The following is a 14,509-nucleotide window of genomic DNA, read 5'->3' as shown; positions in this document are numbered from 1 at the left end:
GCTGGGAGCTCCAGGCGTGGACACAGTATTGCAGGTGAGGCCTCACAAGGGCAGAGTAGACAGGGACAATCCTCTCCCTCACACTGCTGGCCACTCCTCTTTTGATGCTGTCCAGAATACAACTGGCTGGTCGTACACACTGATTGGTCATGCAGAGTTTTTCGTCCACCAGAAGTACAAAGTCCTCTGCAGGGCTGCTCCCAGCCCATTCTCCACCCAGCCTCTATTTGTTCTTGGGATTGACCCAACCCAGGCACAGGGCCTTGCACTTGGCCCTGTTGAACTCCAAGAGATTCATACAGGCCAACTCTCTATCCTCTCCAGGTCCCTCAGGATGAAATCCAGACCCTCCTGGGTGTTGATTGCACCATACAGTTTGGTGTCTGATGATTTAAATGCAGTTCTATTAACTCATGTCAATAAAGCCATGTCTCAGAGAACAATACCTCAGTTTACTGACTCTTAAGTAAGTCAGAAGATACCAAATAATGCCTCAACTTATAGGAGAGCTTATAAATGGGAAGGAGACTGGGTCCTTACACAGCCTTAGTGCCAGGACAAGGGGGAATGGTTTTAAACTGAAAGACGGGAAGATTTAGATTAGATATTAGGGGAAGGTTTTTTTTACATGGAGAGTGGTGAGGTGCTGAGACAGGCTGCCCAGAGAAACTGTGGATGTCCCAACCCCGGAGGCATTCAAGGCCAGGTTGGATGGGGCCCCAGGCAGCCTGGTCTAGTGGGTGGCAAACTCGCCCACGGCAAGAGGGGCTGGAACCAGACAGTCTTTAAGGTCTCTTTCAATCCAAACCCTTCTGTGATTCTATGATTCAGTCTTCAAAACACGTGAGTAGGACTGTACGTACAAACAGGACTATGTGTTATCAACTCATGGCAGTAAAGTACATGCACAAGAGTTGATGGGAACGGGTTTGGCATTGTCCTTAGAGTTTTAGGAAACTGCACTAGAATAACAGAAAACTGTATCCCTTACTCATTTCCACTCAAATGCAGAAATGTAACAATGCATTTTCAACATGTAAAATAATGACTACAAATTCCCACAGTAGTATGCATTTTTCAAAATTGATGTTCAGCTTAAGCTATGGATGTTTTGATGAGTTGGGGCACACAAAGGCTGAAGAATTGGACCTCCCTCCTCCTCAGCTAAAGGAGATTACTCCTTGCTAAGCTGCCTTGCAAATAAACCAGCAATGCACCTACAGCTGGTTCCTGTTGTTAAATGGCAAGACCTCTGAGAAGCATCTTTTTATACTGGTGGAAAAGATAAAGCTTCCGCATGGGCTTCTTCCCATTCATTCTGCATTCACTAAGTCTTTAGCTGCAATATTGAAAAGGCAACAGACTAAATTAAAACCTTGTTTTTCACAGAATCATAGTATGGCCTGGGCTCCCAGTGACCCTTCCAGCTGTTGTTTCTTGCTATGTTCTACATTTCAAGACAACATCCCAGCTCCTTGGAAAGAGCATTGACCTCAAGTGCTCCAGAAAGCACCAAGAGTGAACTCTCATACTAGATTCTCCCCCACATCACCTCCCCAGCATCACTCTGTGAGTTGCCTAATACTAGGGCAAGGAGCAGATGGGGAACCTGAACCCCTTTAAGACCAGAGCAAGCAGCTAACTCACAGATTCACGCTGATCTTTCCTTTGGAAGCACTGGCTCTGCCTCATCATTCCTGATACATGAGCACACAACTTCTGGGAAAAAAAAAATCTGAGTAGTCAGACTATTTGTTCAAGGATATTTGAAAAATCCTGTTTTACCATCGTCATCATAAGCTTTCATAGCTTGATTTTAGCGCCTCATCGTCAAAGACTGTTGAAGGGAGTGGCTGCCATGGGTTTTGACTTCTATCTATGGCTAGAACTATAAAACATAAAATTCCTTGCTGCTGTTAATCTTTATGAAGACTAAGACAGGTGATCTTTCTGTAGGGCTTTTAGAGGAGCAGACTGCCTGAAGAAGTTGCCAGTTACCAAACCATGTGCCCAGGTGACTCTACAAAGTCATTCATACCAAAACCAGACGAAGAGGCTCATGTAATGATGGATAAATTTCTGTGCCGCCCTCTGTGCTATTCGTTTTATGGATGCTTTTGTTAGGCATGATCTCATTTATTTTTAATTAAAAACAAAAAGTCAGTCTCTTGGGGGTTCTATTTTTCTTTCCACTTCTAACTTCAGTACAAAAACACCAGAAAAATTATAGCCACAGTCAAAAAAAAAAAAAAAAAAAAAAAAAAAAAAGCTGAAGAACTTGCAGCTGTTGTTAATTTCCCAAGAATTCAACATCGCTCATTTAATGATGGAACAATATGCTCTAGTTTCAGTCCTGGCACAACGCTACATGAACAGGAGGCAGATATTTTAGTTGGTATGAATGCCAAAGGCAAGTAAACTGTTACAGCAACCTGAGAAGGGGCAAGAGAACAACACAATGTAGACCACTGGGTGTCCACACAAAACATTTCTCCCTGCCTTTTCTTTCTCATTTAAAACCATTAGTCAGCTCACCAGTTGGTTAGACTAGGCTCACAGACTTACTAATATGCACAGGTGGAAAAAAAAATGTTCTCAATAAAAATTCACAATTTGGAAAACAATAACTATCTGCAGTTGCTAAGTATTTTCTCAAACTTACTTGCTTACAAACGAGACCAAGCAAATTAGCAGATAGACAATGCTTATAAATTCACACACAACACCCAAGAGCACCAATGAAATACAAAAGAAAAACTAACACTTCAGAACAAAAGTAAAATTCAAAGGCTTGGAAACAACAAGGAAATCGGGAAACTTCATTATAATTGGAAATACAGACCTGCTTCTATTAGGCTTCATATGCCTCGTCCATATACATAAGGGCACAGTTAGAGGTCATAAAGTCAGAACATTCAGCAGGTAATATTTAAGGGAAAAAAACCTGTTCTCTTGATAAGGGCCCACTGCAATAGCAAAATCTAAAGCATGACAATTAAGGAACAATTTTAAAGAGAGAGGAAAAAAGTTAAAAGTCAAAGTCGACAGCAGTTTCCCTCCAGAGAAGGGAACAAAACCACCAAACTGATTTTGTTCAGCTTTTGTATCTCATATTAGAGATACTGATAATGTAACTGCTCACCTGTGCCACAAAGCACCTGCAGAAATAGGTGTAACAAAAAACAAGGAAAACAGAAAATATCCTCACAGACAATCCCAAATCACAGCAACACTCCTGCATGTCCTGCAACAAGTATTTCATAGGTAGAGCCTTATCCAGTAGCAACCTGAGCCTTCTCCTGGGCATGGATTTAAAGCTCTTGGCTACCTCCCAAAAGAGTTCAAATTTTGGATAGCAGGAGCAGGTTCCTCCAGGGTAAATACCCAAGAATTATGTTTATTTTTTAAATAAATCTTTGCCCAGCAGTAGCCCTGGCCTCCCCTCGGGCATTCTTGCAAAGCCTTTAGTCTCCTCACTTGAGAGGTCAAATTTAGGATACTCGCCCCAGAAAAGTACAGGGAATGTTTGAGTGTACTTTTCTCTCTTGTGGAGAAACAGTGCATGCCTGGTAGTTTCCTGTCAGTTTTTCTGCATCTGAATTTAAAGCTTTTGGCCTCTTCTAGATACATTTCCAATTTGCCTGTTTTGGAGGTAGGCGCTTGCCTGGTGTCTACACTAGCTTCCTCCCATCCATAGTTTAGGACAGAAGTGTCACAGATTTCAGATACTCAAGGAGAAAGCAAAAGACGGAGAAAGAACAAGAGTCAAAGACACAGACAGGAAAAGACTGATCACTGGTCTGTTTTGAAGGTCTGTTTTGAGGAGTTACAGTGTCAGCCCAGTGCACTGGAGAAGGGATGGGGGGATGATCACACTAGTCTGGGGGTCGTATTCTCAGTCCAGCAAACATCAGTGATGACAACCAAGAAGACAAAGAACAGGAAGAAGACAACTCCTCGGGTTCCATCTCAGGTATCCTTACGTGCCTGCTGGGTTTGCAGGTGCACTGTCCCAAGGTCATAAACAAGTGAGGTTGCAATAACAAGCTTGTGAAAAATAAGTTACTATCAAAACTTTCTCATGGGAAAGGTATACCAGGTTGACAGTGAAGCAGGACTATCCTGTGAGAGAACAGGATCCAGTACCTCCCTGATAACCTCCTCCAACTCGATGTCATGGTGACAGCCTGGTTCTGCAAATGTTTGAGACATACCAAGCACACCCCAGAAAGTCAGAAAGTACTTTTTATTGGACCTTCACAGGCACTGAGGGACACAGTTTAGTGGGCATGGTGGTGATGGGTTGACAGGTGGACTAGACGATCTTAGTAATCTTTTCCAACCTTAATGATTCTATGATAATATGAAAGTAATACATAGAAGAGATCAAACAAGACCCTGGTCATCACTGAGCTCTAACAGCTGACTAAGTACAGAGATTTTGGGATGAGACCTAACCCAGTATTACACAGACGTGAACAGATCTTTCACATGCACAGGCAGCAGCTTCTGCGTGCATCTGAACTAGCCCATATGCCAGCAGTGGTACCCACAGCACACTTAGGAAATCTTTCTGCTGAAGTAAGCTCTTCACACTTAAATCCCAGTCCAGCCAGTAGCACTCAGTGAAGCTTCAAGGCTTACAGCTATGGCATCACCTGGTTAAGCAAAGGACCCACTATGTTCTCCTTCCACTAGTAGGAAAGAAAAAGAAAACACATACCATTGCACCATACAGCTGTTTTATCATGGCACAATGCACTTCTGCATGTTCATTCAAATTAAAAGGAAGGAAAGGAAGCATCACCAGGAGAAACTCTTAAAATTAAAACTGAAATACTTATTCAAGTTTGTGGGGCCAATGTGAGACTGACAGCTAAATGGTAAAGATTACTGAAAGTAACAATTCTACAGTGCACCAGGAGTCTAAGGATGACTCTCTGGAAATTCCTGTCCTATTTCAAAACAGCTCTACAATAAAAATAAAAATAAAAATAAAAAAAATAAAAAAAAAATAAAAACACATCTTGTCTCTTCAAAAAAATAAAGTAAAATAAAATAAATACCAAACTAGCATAGTAATGGCATTCTTAATAGGCTAGAAGCATCTCCTTTGAAACACAGAACACATCAGGAGACAGGAAACGAAAGGATAAGCATTCTTCAAAAGACCACAACTACAAAGGTAAGCAAAAAGAAGCAAAGAGAGAAAGCACAAAGAACCAGGATGCCACATCGTGAACTCTAAGACTTGCTGCTAAAGAAGAGACACTGCTGAACACAAACGACATATAGAATAATATAAATTTAAGGATATAAGCAACTAGATGACTGGCAGATGTTGTATAGGGACAGCAAAACACAACTTAGCGAACAAACAAGACCTGGATAAGAGGGAAAGGTGATGGTGCTGCACTGTTCACTCAGCTCTGTAAGAGTGAGGAGACAAAAGGGAAGACTATGCTAATGCATTGAGTGCTTTTCCAGGTTATAGGGGAACAGGTAGAAGCCTCAATTCCATTCTTTGTGCCTCGTGGATAACCAACTAAACTAGAACATACTGAACAATTAAAAAATAAAAATAAAAATAAAAATAAAAATAAAAATAAAAATAAAAATAAAAATAAAAATAAAAATAAAAATCCCCTAACTGTTTTGGGATACTTTTATCCTCTGCTGCCTCCTCACTCTCCACGAGATCATCTGCATCTCTCCTTGAACACCTGCCTCGTGCTAGCTGATATTGCACTTCTAAATTGCACCAGCTGATGAGCTGTTTTTGGGAATGCTTGTACTCAGTGAATTTCTTCGGACAGTATGAAATGCTGAAAGTTATTCCTGGAAAGAACAATTATGACATCTTTGAACTTCGCTTGCTGAATTAAAATTTTCAGCACTGAAGGAGAATGAAGGGAAGAGGGCATCAAACTTCTCAAAACCACATCCTGCCTTTGCAGAGGGCTTAGGCAAAGCCTAACCATAAGCCATGTAAAAAGAGTTTCAGCAAAGCAGAGGCCTCTAGACCTCCCAGATAAGAGTTTTACCATTTGTAGGAAAGCACCCAGGTACAGCTACTCTGGAAGGCAGCGTGCCTGAACTTGGAGTCTTCAGGTACCAACACACCAGCAGTGCTTTTGCTTCTTAAAGCAGATGGTATTGGTTTACATTAAACGAGGGTTAATTGGTATTTTTACAATTTCTGAACTTTTATATACACAATATATCAATTGTATAGGCACACTTAGCAAACCTTAGGTAACTGGTGTGCGCCCAGGACTATTTTTGTTGTTGCCCTGGACTGAGGGCTTCATGTGCTGGGTGCCATGAGATAGGCACATTTCTTTTCCCACTTCCATGTCATCAGCGAGGTAACTGGATATCTGGTGGGGATATGCATAACCTTCAAAGACAAGCCACTGTACCTGGCATGTGGGTATGACTCTGCACAGGGGCAGAACAAAAGCACAGGCCAGACCAGTTGTTCTCAGGCATAAAATGCAAAATCTGTCAGGTCTCTGTGCATACAAGCTAACTGGAAAAGCTCCACAGGCTGCTGGGAAGTTGCCAGCCTTGCTGGAAACATTGCAAAGGATATTTACAGAAGACAAAGAACAAAACAGAATATAAAGCAAATTATTAGAAGGCGCTGACTTCTCAGCCTCAAAGAGCTCACAGCAGCCATAAGAGCAGGTCTCTGGATTCACTGGCACTTGGTCAACTTATTCTTGGTGCCAATTCTCATTTTTGTCACCTCTGTTTTTCTTTGTATAGAGCCAGTAATGTGGTTTGCTAATGGCTTACGCAGAAGTACTGGAGCCAGCAGCACACATGCTGGTTGCTTTTATTGGTCTACTAAAATGAAATGAAGCTGGTGCTAAAGTTTTTACAAGCATTTAGGATATATCATTATTTGCTCGGGGCACAAAAGCAAGCAACAGCCTGTTATACAACTGTGCAGGCATTGAGCATCTGCCCCCAAGCCTAAGGAGAAATCTGTATGGACTGAAGGGAAAAAGAACATTGGGAAAGTCAGTTCTCCTGAGTTTCTGCTGGGAGAAGCAGCTGTTTGATGTGCTTACGCTGCAAAAAGAAATAAAGCAGAAATAAATTCACTTGAAGTCTAGTTTGGTAGAAAGTATGGCAGGATAATTGTTATTTAATACTTATTGTGTAATCTACAAGCTCTAATCAGGAACCAGGACATTGCTGCACAATCACTACACAAAATGGGAGCAGGGAGTAAAAAAAAAAGGACCAAAAAGTAGGATGCAAATAGAGAGTAAAAATGACCATGGAAGCGAGACCTAATGAGAAGGGAAATAGGCAACTTGAATGTGGCTTACTGAGCCGCATTCATGTTGCCTCATAGGTTTATTTGAAGATTAGAGTGAACTTGGAAAGAACAAGGACATGAACAACAGGACAACTCCTATCCAAATAGTCTTATTCTGACTACCCCGTTTACCCAAGTAGCAGCAGAACAGGAACATCTTCTGACATGAACAACCTCAAGGAACCATCAGCAGATCAAGGAATGACCCACCATGCCTCTTTCTGTTCACATCCCAAGTCTTCCTCAAAACACAGCAACAACAAGTACCAAACACCCGCAGGGAGTACATAAGCCTAGCAAGCCTACAAATATTTTTATTTTGGATTTAGATCTCAACATGCCACCACCACCAATGTTATTACAGAAACAGCAATTTTGCAATCCTATCCGTGCTGACAAGTTTACTACCTGATTTTCTGGCCCAACACAATCAGACAAGACTTTGTTTCATGACAGGCTGTCAATTTCTTTTCTCACTTTTTTTTTTAAACCCTCTTATCAAGTGACATTTTTTATTTACAGAACAATTTTTAAAAGAACTTGGAACTAAGGAGCAGATTGCTAGTAGAGTACTATTCCCAATTGATTGTATCTGTGTCCCAAGCCCTCAGAAGAATTTAGAATATTTAAACCATGTCTATGCTTGAATTCCACATTCAACTATCTCGGGTCTAAAGCATAGTAATAAACCACTTTCTATTTCACATGACATAGAAATCACAGACATCTGACTTTAAGTATCAAAACAGCCCTCCTTAAAAAACACACCTAGCATTCATCAACAAAAAGTAGGCAAATTAAAGTCTACAAAAGCCTATGTGAAACAGACTGCATGTGTATGGTATTATAAGAATGGGCAAATAGGAGAAACATCCCTCTGAGCAAGTAGTACCCAACTTCATGAGTTTTTCCATGAGTCACATTAAATCATGGGCATGTTTATGAAAAATCTCTACACTGATGTATGAACTTACTATAGGCCCACACCTATGCAATCTGACCATTAGATATAATACAAATGAAAACATACATTCCAGTTATTTCATCCAGTTCTTTCTTCAGCAATTTGTGCCCAAGTAACAAAATAAAGGCTCAAATGCATAAATTTTCTTTATTTATAGCAATGCTGAAATGATTAAAAGAAACATGAATCTAAATGTTAACAATATACAGATGATTTTTCAGCTCCAATTCTATCTTGCCACTATGACCCCAAGAGTACCTGTGATGACAGGATTTGTTCAGGAAGATTCAAATCATGTGACAAAACATCAATTTCTCTGGTATAGCTCTAACAAGATGGTCACAATGACGAGCAGCCTTCTCTCCGATGTTCACAATACAAGAGAACTGAGAGCTTGCTGGAGAAGCGGTATGTGTATTCTGAGCGTCTGTTCTCAGCAGAACTTATCCACAGTCCTTCAGGATAAAATGTGTCTGTCTCTTCCTACAGGCACACTCAAGCACATCTCTGAGCATTGAATTTGGAAAATCATACTAGACTAGTTGCTCTGTTTTTCAGTATCTCCACAAGAGACAAACACATACTGCTTTACCTCCTCTCCAGACCTATTGAAAGCAATGAAGTCTCATGAGGCACAAGTCAATACACGCATTTCAAGGTAGTTTTCATGATCTTTAGCTCTGTGCCAAAGAGTTCTTTACTTCAGTAATAACCACCTGCAGAGAAAGTAAGAAGTCAGTAGCACTACTGGAATCCAGCTCAGTTCTTTGCAAGGAACTTGTCATGGTTTTATGATTTTCAGTTATTGGTATTCCACATCATAAGATCATGTAGTGTATGTACCTGGTTCTCAGAAGAGAAGGACTACTACATTCCCCAGGGGACTTTGCTCCTCTGTTACCGTTTCCCAGTCAGAGAGAAAGATAAAAACTTGCAGATCACAAGACCTCTTTCCGCCCACCTCTCATCCCGGCAACATCTCGCTCCCCAGCCGTCTTATCATCAGTATTAGAGTAAGGCCTACTTTAATTTTGGACACTCTCTCTCATTGTATTGGATTTATCAGCTTAAATTATAATTATATTGTATTATAGTGTGTTATTTTGCATTCCAGTATCTTATTTAGTAAATTAGTTTGTTTCTCCTCAGATTGTTGCCGCTGTTTTTCCCTACCCTTTTTTCCCTTTTCCCTTTCCCGGGGCGTGGGTCCCCCGCCCCATTTGTCACGGAACCAGGCCAAACGCCCATAAATCGCTGACAGAACTGTAACAAAATAATGGTCACTTTGAGCTGTGGAGCAATCCCAACTTAACAGCAGACAGTAGACATATTTCTCCCCAGTAGCTCTTCCTGAAGGAATGCAAAGCACACCTTCAGGTCCCTATTTCTGCTTTCCATGAAGAGCCTGTATGTAGGAATTTAGACTACAGAAAAGGGCAGCTGTAATGAATAGTAAGAGTTTAAAGGAAGAGCCCAAAAGGTTTGAGAGCCTTCGATTTAGAGATGCCTGAGTGACGGGCAAGAGCAAAGCTGGACGAACATTAGAATGAAACTGGATGCAGAAACTTTTACATTCCCAAGCCCCTAACACTAGTTTCAATGACAACCCCTTGTCCCAGCAGGAAATTAGCTGTAAAAGTACTTATTTACACAGTAGCCTGATAAAATCTAGATTTGACAAAGTCCTTTAAAATGAAATCAGTATGGTGGTAACATTTTATTTCCTATTTCAAATGAAATAAATGAAATAGTCATCATTCAGCATAATCACCATTTAATTAAGTTTTAATCACTACCACATATCTCAGGGACAAGCATAAAATATTAACTACCTAAAACCTACACAACATTTAAAAAATTTCAGATACCTGATCTCCAGCCCTATGGAGAGCTTGAGAAACAAACCAAGTAAGCCATCAGAAGATCTTCTCCAAGTTCATATATGACTTCGCTAAATGTTCATATTTTCCCTATATTGCTGCATGAAATAATATATAACTCACAATCCTGCAGATTTAAAATCCATAAACAGACAAAGCTGAGCTTGTGCTTGCAAGACACAGGCCATACACTTTAACATAAAGCTCTTCTAACAGAAAGAACAGTTCCTGTGCAAGCCCTCTTGTGCAAGTGAGGTTTAACTCAACAGGTGGCTCAGCACCACACAGCTGTTCACTCACCCCCCCCGCCCCCCCCCAAAGTGGGATGGGGAAGAGAATAAAACAACAACAACAAAAGAAGTAGAACTCATGGGTTGAGATAAACCTATTTACTAAGAGAGAAAAGGAAAAGGATAACAGTTATGAACATATATATATATATAGCAAGTTATGCACAAGTAATTGCTCACCACCCCGCAGCTGATGGCTAGCTAGACCCCCAGCAGCGGAAGAGCGAGAGATGAACTACCACCCCCTTCAAAACTCCTTCCACATGACATCATATGGTATGCAATATCTCTTTGGCCAGTTTAAGTCAGCTGTCCTAATTCTGTTCCCTCTTAGCAGCATCTATAACAATCTATAAACAATTATCAACATTGTTTTTCTCCTACAACCAAAAACATAACATTATACCAGACACTCTGAAGAAAACAATTCCATCCCAGCTGAAACTAATACAGCAAGAGAGTTGCATTGAACTTAGTAGCACGTGAACCAGCCAGATGAAGATTTAGAGGTTCCCAGTTTTGGCCAACACCTTCCAAATAACAACAAATACTAAGGAACATATGGATGAGTCTGTGGAGTAGCTTACTGAGGACGCTTTTCACGAAAGCATCATGATAGAGTCACAACAAGGATTTTATACTTTATGACAAATAAAAATCTCTGGAAGGCCTTTTGTATTTAAAATACTTTCTGACAAACTCGGGAAGCAACTGAAAAATCATGGAGAACTTTTAATTTTGAGATAACACTATGACTGAACTTCACTTTGAGTTACAAATCATTTGAAGACAAAAATCACAAACCAAAACTACACAGATGTAAACAGGAGAAGTTTACTTTTTTTTTCCTGCAAAATGCTGTATCCAAGTTTTGTAATCAAAGAGGGACAGGATGGTCCAACTCAACCAAACAGTGGTGCAGCTTAAGGCTGCTCAATGACAGCGCCTCTGGCTCGTAAATCACTGGTTGGGAAAACATCTTAAAACGGGAAGAATGAAGTAAACAATCAGTTCTAATATGAATTGACTTCTAAGAAAGCATTATCAAGTGTGATATCTCCATACCAAGCTCTTCTGCAAGGGTCAAAATAGGTCATCATCAGCACTGCCATTTCTTACTGATGCTGCTGCCAGCCTGAACTGAGGCACTGAGGAGCTGGAAGCCTGGGATGCGCTTCCACCATGGATTTAGTCACCCCAGATCAGGTTGGAGACAGATGTGTAGGGCCTACATCAGGAACTTGCTTCAGTGTCATGCTGGGCCCACTTGATGAGAAGCATTTGGGGATGTCGTATAATCTAGTGCTATTTATGTGTGCAAATTGGGATAACAGGCTAAAGGTAATGAAAATGCAGGGTTTTCTCTGAGCTGAAATGCAGTGTGCAAAAAAACCTGAGTGCCAATCCTATATGCTGGCACAAGGAACTTCTTGGTTTGGTTTAATGTTGCTAATGTGCATACTTCTATTTGAAAACCATTTACCATTTTTTCTATTAATTTAACTGCAAAGAGTCCTTTAATACCCTCTGTTCACAAAACGTTATCAGTGCTAAATCAATCCTGATTTAACAGCACCATCACCACTTAACCCCATTTATTAAGACACACAGTTCCTGGGTTCACATTTCACTAGTTCATATAAAAATAAATACATTCAAGATTTTCTTAAGATTTTCATTAAATGAGGACAGCCTCTAAACCACTCTCAGTGTGAGCTCCTGACCTTACCAGAGAGGCAGAAAGTGAGGAAGGCACTGAGAACAGCAAGGTCAGCAGCACCACAGCCTAGTAAAAGTCTGGTGCTTTGAAAAGACACTTGAACCAATGCACTGTGCCATATGTTATGCAGTTCTATTTTATGGATGTCTAAGGTTGCGATGCTGCCTTCTTCGCAGCTCTCCTGCACCACCTTCCCCAACCTCCAGTAACTGCAGAGGAAGGGTGAATATCTGAAACACCTCTCCAGCACTGACAACACTCCTCGTTTGAATGTGCAACAGCATTCATAATGCTGATAGGAGACACTCTTTATTTAAAAGGAAGAGACAGATTTTTGAGCTTTTTATTAAATATATTTTTTTCATATCAGCATATGAATTATGAATTAATCACAGTGACAGGTAAACTCCAGATGGTGCCAGCTTGAAACCCTAACAGAAATCTTAGGATAAACCCACTCACTTAGGGACTTAGGCATGTAACTGTGGTTTTGGATCTGAAACTAGTTGTTTCTTGCACTCCTAAAATAAATTTACAAAATCTTTGTATTCTTAGCATCTGTTAAGTATCCCAAAGGACACATATGCAGCACCTGGAAGTAAGAGAAAAGAGGAGGCGGTGATGTCCCATTTCAGTCAAGACCCATCTAAGCTGGTGAACAGGTTCTGTTGAGATATGTTAAATTGTGTTCAAGTCTCCTGCACCTCAGGGAACCTGAGCCTCCTTCCCCATCACAGCCAGGCAGAATCCCCCGCACAAGCACTCCCCATGTCAAGGCCATGCTGCTAAATAGCAACCAAAAGACCTAACCATCATGAATTTTTTTTTTTTTTTGGTCTTTACCTTGTATGTTCTTCCACTTCTGAAGCAAGTACTACAAACACAGATACCACCCCTCCTCCTTTAAGAGGCCATCTAAATCACTGAGCTTAAGGTGCATTTTCTTTGCGTTTCATACCATGCAGAGAGGGATACCAACAACAATTAATACAGATTAACTCCAGTATTCTCCATCTCCTGTAGGCTAGGAACTCTTCCAGGAGATGCATGATAAACACTCACAAAATCCTGAGGACATATAGGAAATAAAACTGGCCTCCCGACCTCTGGGTGAGTGCCAAGTTTTTCTGAAAAAAAAACCTACTCTTCTCTGGCCACATTCTGTAAGCCTGTACTTTCAATTCCTTAGCTTTTGGATGCATATAAACAAGTTCAGCCTTTTTAAGTGCTGAAACTGTTTCAACATGCTTTTATTTCCATTTTGACTAAAACTACTCTGCTGCACTGACACAATTTTGCAAAACTTAAATCTCAGAAAAACACAGTCCTAGGACAGTTTAATTAAAAACAAATACATGAACAAACAAAAACAAGAACAGAAATCCTCAATTTAGTCAGTGATCCCAAGAGGTATGATGCAGGTGAAGACTTTTGCCAGTTCTACCCAAATAAATACTGTCATCACTAATAGTCTGACACTAGATAGATCAACAGAAAGTCATGAAATCAAGCACAAGTATAACCACAAGTACTGTTTGGTGTTAAGTGTCCAATACACAATCAAAAGACTGGGTTAAAAATGCACAGGATAAGAATCTGGATGCATTTATTGATGTCAGATTCAGTACCAGCAAGATTCACTGGACAAGCATTAGGGTGACAATTTCATAATCACACGAGCAGAAGAGGTCAATTGCAAGAGATTTTACTCCAGACCATTCAAGTGGAATGATTCATCTCATCTACAAGATGTCTAGCCTGGGGTATCAAAAAATGTCCATGTTTAGATACCCCTGAAAAGGAAGCACTCAGTTGCCATTTTGCATTGCAAAGCATGTGCTTACCTCACCCCAATCAAGCATTTACTCATGTCACGGCCTGAACCAATGGTTGAGCACCAAGTGAGAAGGTGTGGCTAACCCAGGGAACTCAGGTGCAAGCAACACATCTGAGTGACCAGAAAGGGTGAAGGCTGAATCTACCCCTCCTCAACCTCATTTAAGGGTTAGCAGCTGAGAAAGAAGTATCTCTTTGGATAGGTATTGTATGTCTCTTGAGCCATCACTGGGGTGAACTAATTTTTCTCCTTTATTACCTGCTATTGCTCTATAGTGCTTGTATCTTAGTAGAAGGCACTGTCATTACCTTCTGTTGCTATACAGAGGTCAAAGAAGTTTCTGCGTGATACACTGGACTGAGAAACCTGTAGTCAAAAGTAGGAAGCTTCTAATTCTGATGCTAATGCTGCGCATGGCATTTTCACTCCTTTCTGCCCACTTACCCATCTGTACAACGGTTATGCATCCAGCCTGATTGTGACAG

The 14,509-nt window shown here is 40.7% G+C and overlaps 1 protein-coding gene across 1 annotated transcript in view; it reads right to left on the bottom strand.

The window, feature by feature from the left end:
* VOPP1 (vesicular, overexpressed in cancer, prosurvival protein 1) overlaps positions 1-14,509 on the bottom strand; it is a 71,379-nt gene that overhangs the window by 43,670 nt on the left and 13,200 nt on the right. The gene's annotated exons all lie outside the window — the stretch shown is intronic.

This window comes from Numida meleagris, chromosome 2 (genome assembly GCF_002078875.1).
Source record: "Numida meleagris isolate 19003 breed g44 Domestic line chromosome 2, NumMel1.0, whole genome shotgun sequence".
In the NCBI taxonomy this organism is placed as follows: Eukaryota; Metazoa; Chordata; class Aves; order Galliformes; family Numididae; genus Numida; species Numida meleagris.
This window is presented reverse-complemented; position numbering and strand designations above follow the sequence as displayed.